A 9,835-nucleotide genomic window follows, 5' to 3' on the forward strand; every position below is an offset into this window, starting at 1 on the left:
ATAGAGTCTCCCTCTGTTGCCCAGGCTGGAGTGCAGTGACATGATCTTGGCTCACTGCAACCTCCGCCCCCTGGGCTCAAGCGATTCTCCTGCCTCAGCCTCTGGAGTAGCTGGGATTACAAGTGTGTGCCACCACGCCCAGCTAATTATTGTATTTTAGTAGAGACGCAGTTTTGCCACATTGGCCAGGCTGGTCTTGAACTCCTGTCCTCATGATCCACCTCCCTTGGCCTCCCAAAGTGCTGGGATTATAGGTGTGAGCCACTACACCCGGCCCATCTAAAGTTTTTTTGAGTCCTTTCCTCTTCCTGCTACTACAAAGGTTGTAGACTTCTTAGAACAATGGCTAAAACCTTTTGACAGAGACCCTTACAGAATGGATAGAAAGTTCTGGATTTTCTGTTCAGAAACATACACACACAGGTGGATTTTGTAGATGGTTTCAGGAGGTTCATAGGCCCCCAACAGCCACCCATAGGTTCCCTAGGTTTAAAACTCCTGCCCTCGAAGAGGTCTGTGACTCAAAATAAGACCTAGAACCGTAACTCCAAGCTGTTCCTCAAGCCCTGTCCCTTCTAGCAAATGTTGGCCCCCCACCCAAAACATCACACAGACCTGGGTCTCAGTCCTCTCTCCGCTGCCAGCTGTGCGGCGCAGGCAAGTGATGAAGCTGAACATCGCTTTTCCCACCTGCCAAATGGAAATGACAATCCCAGCCTAGTGGGCTAGCATGAGGTCTGATGAAATAACCCGTGTACACACCTCGCACAGTGTCCCGCCAATAATGGAGCTTCCAAACCTCAACACGTCCTGCCTCCTTCCCTTCAGCCTCTTAGCTGTGCCTCGGATCTTACTCCGTCTTCTGGAAGTGGTGTCCGAAGTCATCTATTGAGGATTGTCTATTCTCCTTCAGTCTTTTTTCTTTCCTTTTCTTTTTCTTTTTTTTTTTTTTTTTAGAGGCTAGGTCTCACTCTGTTGCCCAGGCTGGAGTGCAGTGGCATGAGCATAGCTCACTGCAGCCCTCAAACTCCTGGGCTCAAGCAATCCTGCTGTCTCAGCCTCCCAAGTAACTAGGATCCCAGGTGTGTGCCACTATGCTCAGCTAATTTTTTGTAGAGATGGGGTCTTGCTATACTGCCCAGGCTGGTCGTGAAGCTAAGCGATCCTCCCGTCAGAGCCTCTCAAAGTGCTGGGATTATAGGCGTGAGCCACCATGCCTGGCCCAGTCTCTCCTTTTAAGAGAGTGAGCTCTGCCCCTTGCGATGAGCTCTGTTGCCTGGAACAGTTCTCAGAGCCTCTGCGGAGCTCAGCTGAAATAATCCCAGAACACAGGCACAGTTCTCAGGCTCTTTGTTTGCTCGGAGCCTCCAGTGCATCCTTCCTTCCCTCTGGTCAAAAGCTTGATGCTGGCCTCTTCCATGACCTTCGGTCTGCACCTCCCCTGTCTCCAGAAACAATTCCCTTTGGAGCCCCTCCGTCAGCTGCCGCCTGCTTGGCAGTTCTAGATGAATCGACTCAGTGTTACTCTTAAAAGCCACTCACCCATGGCCCCCTTTCAATTCCAAACGATTATTGGAAGCATCTTCAGTGTTCCCCAAAAGGATCAAACTATTTTCTCTCCAGAACCTCTTCTCTCTCATGGGAAGAAAATCTAGTTTCATCCACGCAAAGATGATGGGAAGCCCCCAATCCATCATCTTAGCACTTGTGGTAGTAATGGATGCTATGCAAATATGAATACGGGTTATTTTTATTTTTTGTTTTTGTGCAGATGGAGCCTTGCTATGTTGCCTAGCCTAATCTTGAACTTTTTAATTTTCTTTTATTTATTTTTATATTTTTTGAGGCAGGGTCTCACTGTCACCCAGGCTGGAGTCCAGTGGCATGATTTCAGCTCACTGCAACCTCCGCCTCCCAGGTTCAGGCGATTCTCCTGCTTCAGCCTCCCGGGTAGCTGGGATTACCGGCACCCACCACCACACCTGGCTATGTTGCCCAGGCTGGTTACCTGGCTAGTTTTTGCATTTTTAGTATTTTGTATTTTTAGTAGAGACAGGGTTTCACCCTGTTGGCCAGGCTGGTCTCGAACTCCTGGCCTCAAGTGATCTGTGTGTCTCAACCTCCAAAAGTCCTGGGATTACAGGCCCAAACACGGTTTTGGAGAAAAAGTGAGATGCCCTTGAGAGTGCTAGAAGAGTGTATGGGCCTCCTTCAAAGGTCAGTCTTTCTCTTTGAGGGAAGGTCCTGGGAAGACTTGCCCAGGCCCCCATGGCCATTAACAGCCTGCACTTAGGACAAGAATGTGCCTTGCAGGCTGGGTCAAATCTGGCCCCCGGCTGTCTTATTTGGCCTCTGTGAGGATGACGTGGGCTGTTCATTCAGTACCAAGACTTCATATAGAGTCCTGCTTCAGCGCTGGTGGGGGCTTGGTTCCAGGACCCCTGAGAACTCCACGGATGCTCAAGTTTCTGGTATAAAATGGTATAGTGGCCAGCAGTGGTTCATGCCTGTAATCCCAGAATTTTGGAAGTGAGGCCCCATCACAAATAAGTAAATTAATAAATAAAATGGTGTGGTATTTGCATATAACTTACACACATCCTCCCGTACACTTTATTTATTTTTTTTTATTTTTTTGAGATGGAGTCTTGCTCTGTCACCCAGGCTGGAGTGCAGTGGCTGGAGAGCAGCCAACATTGCACCACTGCACTCTAGCCTGGGCAACAGAATGAGACCCTATATCAAAGGAAAAATACAAACAAAAATTTAGGCTGGGCTGGGATTACAGGTGCGGTGGCTCTCGCCTGTAATCCCAGCACTTTGGGAGGCGGAGGCAGGCAGATCACCTGAGGTCAGGAATTCAAGACCAGCCTGGCCAACATGGTGAAGCCCCACCTCTACTAAAAACACAAAAATTAGCCAGGTGTGGTGGCAGGTGCCTGTAATTCCAGCTACTTGGGAGGCTGAGGCATAAGAATCACCTGAATCCAGGAGATGGAGGTTGAAGTAAGCCGAGATTGCACCACTGCACTCCAGCCTGGGCAACAGAGAGAGACTCTGTCTCAAAACTCAAAAAAAAAGTAAGAAAAATAGAATTATAAAATTTTGACAAGCATTGAGCATACGAATTTCTTCTCCTGAAATTCAAGATTGTGGAGAATCTTGAAAAGCAAACACAGTATATTTAATATCTTCACATGTAGCAGCTGTCCCAGTATAGAAAACTTGGAGAAGTACTTTAGGCAAATGCCTGGCAACTTTAACTGCATATTTTCTAGAGGATTTTCTTTTATAAATATTTCCATTCCCACCGCAAGAGGACTTTTGTGTCTGTAAAGTTACCGTGAAAGGCTAGGAAGATATGAGCAACCCGCGGAAGCCGTGTTGAATCTGTGCTGCTCCCTGGAGGACTGTCCGAAGAGGCAGACATTCAGAGCACGTCCAAAAATGCTCTTCTGGAAACACTAGCAGTGCAGAAGTGATTTCTTTTATTTTGTTTTTTTTTTGAGACAGGGTTTCCATCTGTCACCAGGCTGGAATGCAGTGGCACAATTTCGGCTTACTGCAACCTCTGCCTCCCGGGTTCAAGTGATTCTCCTGCCTCAGCCTCCCAGGTAGCTGGGACTACAGGTGCATCCCACCAAACCCAGCTAATTTCTGTATTTTTAGTAGAGACGGAGTTTCCTCATGTTGGCCAGGATGGTCTCGATCTCTTGACCTTGTGATCTACCCGCTTCGGACTTCCAAAGTGCTCGGATTACAGGCGTGAGCCACTGTGTTCTCCCAGGGGTGATTGATTTCCTTCCTTCCCTCCCTCCCTCCCTCCTTCCTTCCTCCCTCCCTCCCTCCCTCCATCCATCCCTCCATTCCTGCCTCCCTCCCTTTCTTCTTTCCTTTTCTTTTTCTCTTTTTCTTTCTCTCTTCTTTCCAGACAGGGGCTGGTTGTGTCACCCAGGCTGGAGTGCAGTGGTGTGATCTTGGCTCACTGCAACCTCTGCCTCCTGGGCTCAAGCAATTCTCCCACCTCAGCCTCCTGAGTAGCTAGGACCACAGGTGCGAACCACCACGCCTGGTTGATTTTTGTATTTTTTGTAGAGAGGGGGTTTTGCCATGTTGCCCAGGCTGGTCTCCAACTCCTGGGCTTGAGAGATCCTCCCACCTTGGCCTCCCAAAGTGTTGGGATTACAGGTGTGAGGCACTGAGCCCTGCCAGGTAGTATTTCAACATCCAAAATACTTCCTTCTGTCCTTTGGTCATGAGAAGAGGGGGAATGCTGGGAAGAGGCCATTTAAACACAGCTCATGAGTAGTTTTTCTTTTCTCAACCCGTGTGATGGGCGAGAGGCTTGAGCCTGCTGACAATGTGTTCACATCTAATGTGTTCGGGAGAAATTTGAAGCTACCGGCAAGCTTGATCTTTGCCATTCTCTGCCCCAGCTGTAGGTGCTGGAGCTTTTAATTTCTCCAGGGATGTTTTTATTTCAAAAATCATGTTAAAATAAAAGTTGAGTGGAATCATATGAGCAGCATTTGAGTTCATGGGACTCTTCCTTTTCCCATCATTAATTGTTTACGTTCTGCTCTTGCTACGTTTTTTTCTCTTTTGGGTTAAAAATAAAGCATAAAAACCCCACAAAGAAACAAAAAACTCTAAGGTGGGACAGAATAGTGTGTATAATATCTTTATAAAAATACAAAAAATAGTCCATGTAAATAAACTGGCACACATAAATGCTGTTTTCTAGAAAGATATACCAGGGAGAGCTTGGCAGAGAAAAAACTCTTTTTCTTTTGTACTTAAAAAGATATTTTTACAGAGGCCATACTAATCTCTGTATCATTCCAATTTTAGTATACGTGCTGCTGAGGCAAGCGCTATTTTATACTCTTTTGTAAGATTTTTTTACTATATGCATATATTTTATTTATTCTTTTAACTATTTCATACCTCGCTAAATATGCGTATATTTTTATTTTTGTCAGCATTTTTGGGGGGGGGATTCTGAATCTTGAAACGCGTTTGTATTCCAAAGTTAATTTTTTTTTTTCCATTAGAAACTGGCATATACTACCAAAGTTAATTTTAACTTGCACACATTTCTGCCATGGCAGGCTTACCCCAGTTCCAGAAACTCCATCTGCCCTAACTTATTTGTTATTCATTTTGTTCCTCCTTTTGCCTGAGGGGCTCATAATGGTCTTTGAACCCACAAATGTCAGGCCCAGAGATGCTCAACACACACGTTCAAGAACCCGATTTCACCACAAAATGTATTTGAAACAAGCGTTTTATCATTCCTCATTTTTTTTTTTTTTCTTTTTAGAGATGGAATCTCACCATCTTGTCCAGGTTTCCCCTGGTCTCACGTGATTCTCCTGCCTCAGCCTCCCCAGTAGCTGGAACTATAGGCACTGCATCCAGTTAAGTTTTTAATTGTTCTTTTGTGTAGATGGCATGCCAGTATGTTGACCCGGCCAGTTTCGAACTCTTGGCCTCAAGCAATCTTCCCGCCTCGGCCTCCCTAAAGTGCTGGGATTACAGGCATGAGCCCTCTGTGCCAGGCCCCACCCCTCATTTTTACTACAGATTCCGCTTCTTCTCCTATAGCTATTGGATTGTGTTTATTAGTGGGAATGCACTCACCCTATTTAATTTTTTTTTTTTTTTTTTTTTGAGACGGAGTTTCACTCTTGTTACCCAGGCTGGAGTGCAATGGCGCGATCTCGGCTCACCGCAACCTCTGCCTCCTGGGTTCAGGCAATTCTCCTGCCTCAGCCTCCTGAGTAGCTGGGATTACAGGCACGCGCCACCATGCCCAGCTAATTTTTTGTATTTTTAGTAGAGACGGGGTTTCACCATGTTGACCAGGACGGTCTCGATCTCTTGACCTCGTGATCCACCCACCTCGGCCTCCCAAAGTGCTGGGATTACAGGCTTGAGCCACCGCGCCCGGCCACCCTATTTAATTTAAAAAAAATATATATAGCCCAGAAACCGATTTCATAAAGTATTTTTTTTTTTTTTGAGACAGAGTTTCACTCTTGTTGACCAGACTGGAGTGCAATGGCACAATCTCTGCTCGATGCAAACTCTGCTTCCCAGGTTCAAGCAATTCTCCTGCCTCAGCCTCCCAAGTAGCAGGGATTACAGGTGCTGCCACCACACCTGGCTCATTTTTTGTATTTAATAGAGACTGGGTTTCACCATGTTGGCCAGGCTGTTCTCGAACTCCTGACCTCAGGTGATCCACCTGTCTTGGTCTCCCAAAGTGCTGGGATTATAGGTGTGAGCCACCGCGCCTGACCAAACACTCTTCTTTTCTTAACGAAGTTCTGCTAATAGGCAGGTGGGTCATGTACGGACAGGCATAATTTTTCCCCACCTAGGCCGCACCAGTACCTGCCCTATACAAGTCCCAGGCCTGCCGGTGCCTCTGCTCCTAAAATGTATTTCCTAGTAACTTCTCCCTTCCATCCTTAACCCCTGCCCTGGAGTTTCTTTAGTTGTAATGGCTTCAATTTTGGGGGGTTGTTCTCCATACAAGTTGTAGCTCTCCCCTGCCACTAAGTGAAAGTGTGCTAGAAGTAATTCCCTGAATGTTACCATTCAGTTTCATACAGAGTCTCACCAGCCCATGTGCCAAATAGGCCAGAAAGAGTCATGACAATGGCCAGCTGTGGAGGGATTTATAGATGAAGCCACAGTCCTGTGAGAGAGACAGGCAAATTTCTTCAAAAAACACTTTTTTGACAGTCTTGCTCTGTTGCCCAGGCTGTAGCACAGGTGCACGATCTCCACCTCTGCCTGCTGGGTTCAAGCAATCCTCCTAGCTCAGCCTCCCAAGTAGCTGAAACTACAGTTGCCTGCCACCATGCCTGGCTAATTTTTGTATTTTTAGTAGAGATAGTGTTTCGCCACATTGGCCAGGCTGGTCTCAAACTCCTGGCCTCAAGTGATCTGCCTGCCTCGGCCTCCCAAAGTGCTGGGATTACAGGCGTGATTAAAATTAAACATCAACCGGGCTTGATGGCTCATGCCTGTAATCCCAGCAACTTTGGGAGGTCAAGATGGGAGGCTCTCCTGACTCCAGGAGTTTGAAACTGGCCTGGGCAACATGGTGAGACCCCTGTCTCTATAAAATTAAAAAAATATATTAGCCGGGCATGGTGGTGTGCACCTGTGGTCCCAGTTACTCGGGAGGTTGAAGGAGGTGGAGGACTGCCTGAGCCATGAGGTGGAAGCGGCAGTGAATCATGTCTGCCCTATTGCACTCCAGCCTAGGTGACAGAGTGAGATCCTGTCTCAAAAAAAAAAAAAAAAAAAAGTATAGAAATCTAGCAATTTTACTTCTGAGTATATAATCAAAGGAATTGACTACAGGATCTTGAAGAGATATTTGCACACCCATGGTTCACAATAGCCAAAAGCTGGAAGCAACCCAAGCGCCCATCAACAGACGGACAAATGGGCAAAATGTGCTCCAGCCACACAGTGGAATAGTATTCAGCCTGAAAAAGGAAGGAAATTCTGGCCTGTGCTACAACTTGGATGCATCTTGAGGACATTAGGTTCAGTAAAGTAAGCCAAACACAAAAGGACAAATCCTGTACGACTCTGCTCATCTGAGGTTTCTAGAGCATCAAATTCATAGAGACGGGAAGTAGGAGGGGGGTTGCCGGGACTGGAGGGAGAAAGATGGGGGAGTTGGTGTTTAATAGGGGCAGAGACTCAGTTGGGGAAAATGAAATGGAGATGGATGGCGGTGTTGCTTGTGATCCTTCTTAAATGCCACTGTGATGTAATGCAATGTGAACGTTCTTAAATGCCACTCAACCGTACACTTAAAAGTGGCTAAAATGCTGGGTGTGGTGGCTCATGCCTGTAATCCCAGCACTCTGGGAGGCTGAGGTGGGTGGATCACCTGAGGTCAGGAGTTCCAGACCAGCCTGGGCAACATGGTGAAACCCTATCACCACACACACACACACACACACACACACACACACACACTCACACACACACCAAAAATCTCACACACACACCAAAAATTAGCTGGGCGTCATGCTATGCGCCTGTAGTCCCAGATACTCAGGAGGCTGAGGTGGGAGGATGACTCGAGCCTGGGAGGGGGAGGTTGCAGTAAGCTGAGATTGTGCCACCAAACTCCAGCCTGGGTGATAGAGTGAGACTCTGTCTAAAAAAAAAAAAAAAGCCCGCTGACACAAGTGGATCACCTGAGGTTGAGAGTTTGAGACCAGCCTGGCCAACATGGTAAAACTCCGTCTCTACCAAAAATATAAAAATTAGCCGGGCGTGGTGGCACACACCTATAATCCCAGCTACTCAGGATGCTGAGGCAAGAGAATCACTTGCACCCGGGAGGCAGAGGTTGCAGTGAACCAAGATTGTGCCACTGCACTCCAGCCTGGGCGACAGAGCAAGACTCCATCTCAAAAAAAAAAAGTAGCTAAAATGGTCAATTTTATAATTATATTTTACCACAATTTCAGAAAGAGAAAGAGAGGGGGTGGGGAGGGGCAAGTTCTGAGCAGGGAGAACAGGGGTGAGCGCATGGCAGGCACTGCTCTGGGCTCTTTGAGAGCGAGGTGGAAGGGAAACTTAATCCCCCTCATTGAGGGGGCGTGATATGGTTAATTCTTCCCTCAAATCTACTTTTTCATATCCAAGCAGTTTTATAGGCTGTGTACTCCCCGAAAATTCCCAATATAGATGCTCCCAGCTTACAACGGGGTTACACTCCCCACTATAACCCCATCATAAAGTCAAAAAATTGTTAAGTGGGCCAGGCACGGTGGCTCATGCCTGTCATCCTAGCACTTTGGGAGGCCAAGGCAGGAGGATCACTTGAGGCCAGGAGTTCAAGACCAGCCTGGCCAACATGGTGAAACCCCGTCTCTACTGAAAATACAAGAATTAGCTGGGTGTGGTGGCAGGCACCTGAAATCTCAGCTACTCCAGAGGCTGAGGCAGGAGAATCACTTGAACCCAGGAGGTGGAGGTTGCAGTGAGTCGAGATTGTGCCACCGCACCCCAGCTCAGGTGACACAGTGAGATCCTGTCTCAAAAAAAAAATTTTGTTACGTGGTGCCATCATAAGTAGGGACTGTCTGAATTTGTTTCCCTCCCACATTTCTGCCTCTTCTTCCTTAGATGTTGCCAGTGGTTCTCAGTGTGGGCTGACACTGGAAATCCCTGGTACTATAAAAAGCACCAGTGCCAGATTCCCATGTCCAGAAATTCACATGTAATTAGCTGGGGGTGGCCAGGCTATGAGGCAGTTTGGGATCTCTCTGGGTGACTGTCAGGTACACCTGAGTGGAGAACCACTGGTTCAGGCTATGGTTCCTTCATCCGGTGCAAGGCCTCCTGCCTCCAGGTGCCACGCCTTCCTGCTTCCCCTCCAACCTCACCTCTGCAGCCTGAGGGATCTTCCTGAAGCGATTGGACCCACTGAGCTGCGGAGGGGTTGGCCATTTCCAGCATAGGGCTTCGGTTCTGTCTTCCGCATGTTTTCCTCAACAGTGTCGTTTACCCCTAGCCGACGCTCATTCATTTGGGATTGCAGGGTCTGCAAAGCCTAAAATACTGACTAGCTGGTCCTTTTCAGAACACGTTTGCCAACCCTTGCATACTGGAGTCCAAGACCAGAAGTCCTGCAGGCCTCTGCAGTTCACTTCCTGCTGCACGTCCTCCCTCACAGGTCCTGGCTCAGTTACCTGCTCTAGGGACACCCCGTTGTTTTGGGCAGAAGGGGGTGCACCTCCTCTTACCCTCACAGGCCTGGGTCCTGTTAACTCACTGTTCTCCATGTCTG

General features: G+C 47.6%; 1 non-coding gene across 1 annotated transcript; it reads right to left on the reverse strand.

Moving 5' to 3' along the window:
* Positions 1-4,773: 4,773 nt before the first annotated feature.
* LOC116541329 lies at positions 4,774-4,875 on the reverse strand. Its single transcript, XR_004264796.1, has one exon. It is a non-coding gene; the product is annotated as a U6 spliceosomal RNA (small nuclear RNA).
* Between the last annotated feature and the right edge of the window lie 4,960 nt (positions 4,876-9,835).

The sequence above is a fragment of the Sapajus apella genome, unplaced genomic scaffold (assembly GCF_009761245.1).
Source record: "Sapajus apella isolate SASKATOON/1434 unplaced genomic scaffold, GSC_monkey_1.0 scaffold150, whole genome shotgun sequence".
Taxonomy (NCBI): Eukaryota; Metazoa; Chordata; class Mammalia; order Primates; family Cebidae; genus Sapajus; species Sapajus apella.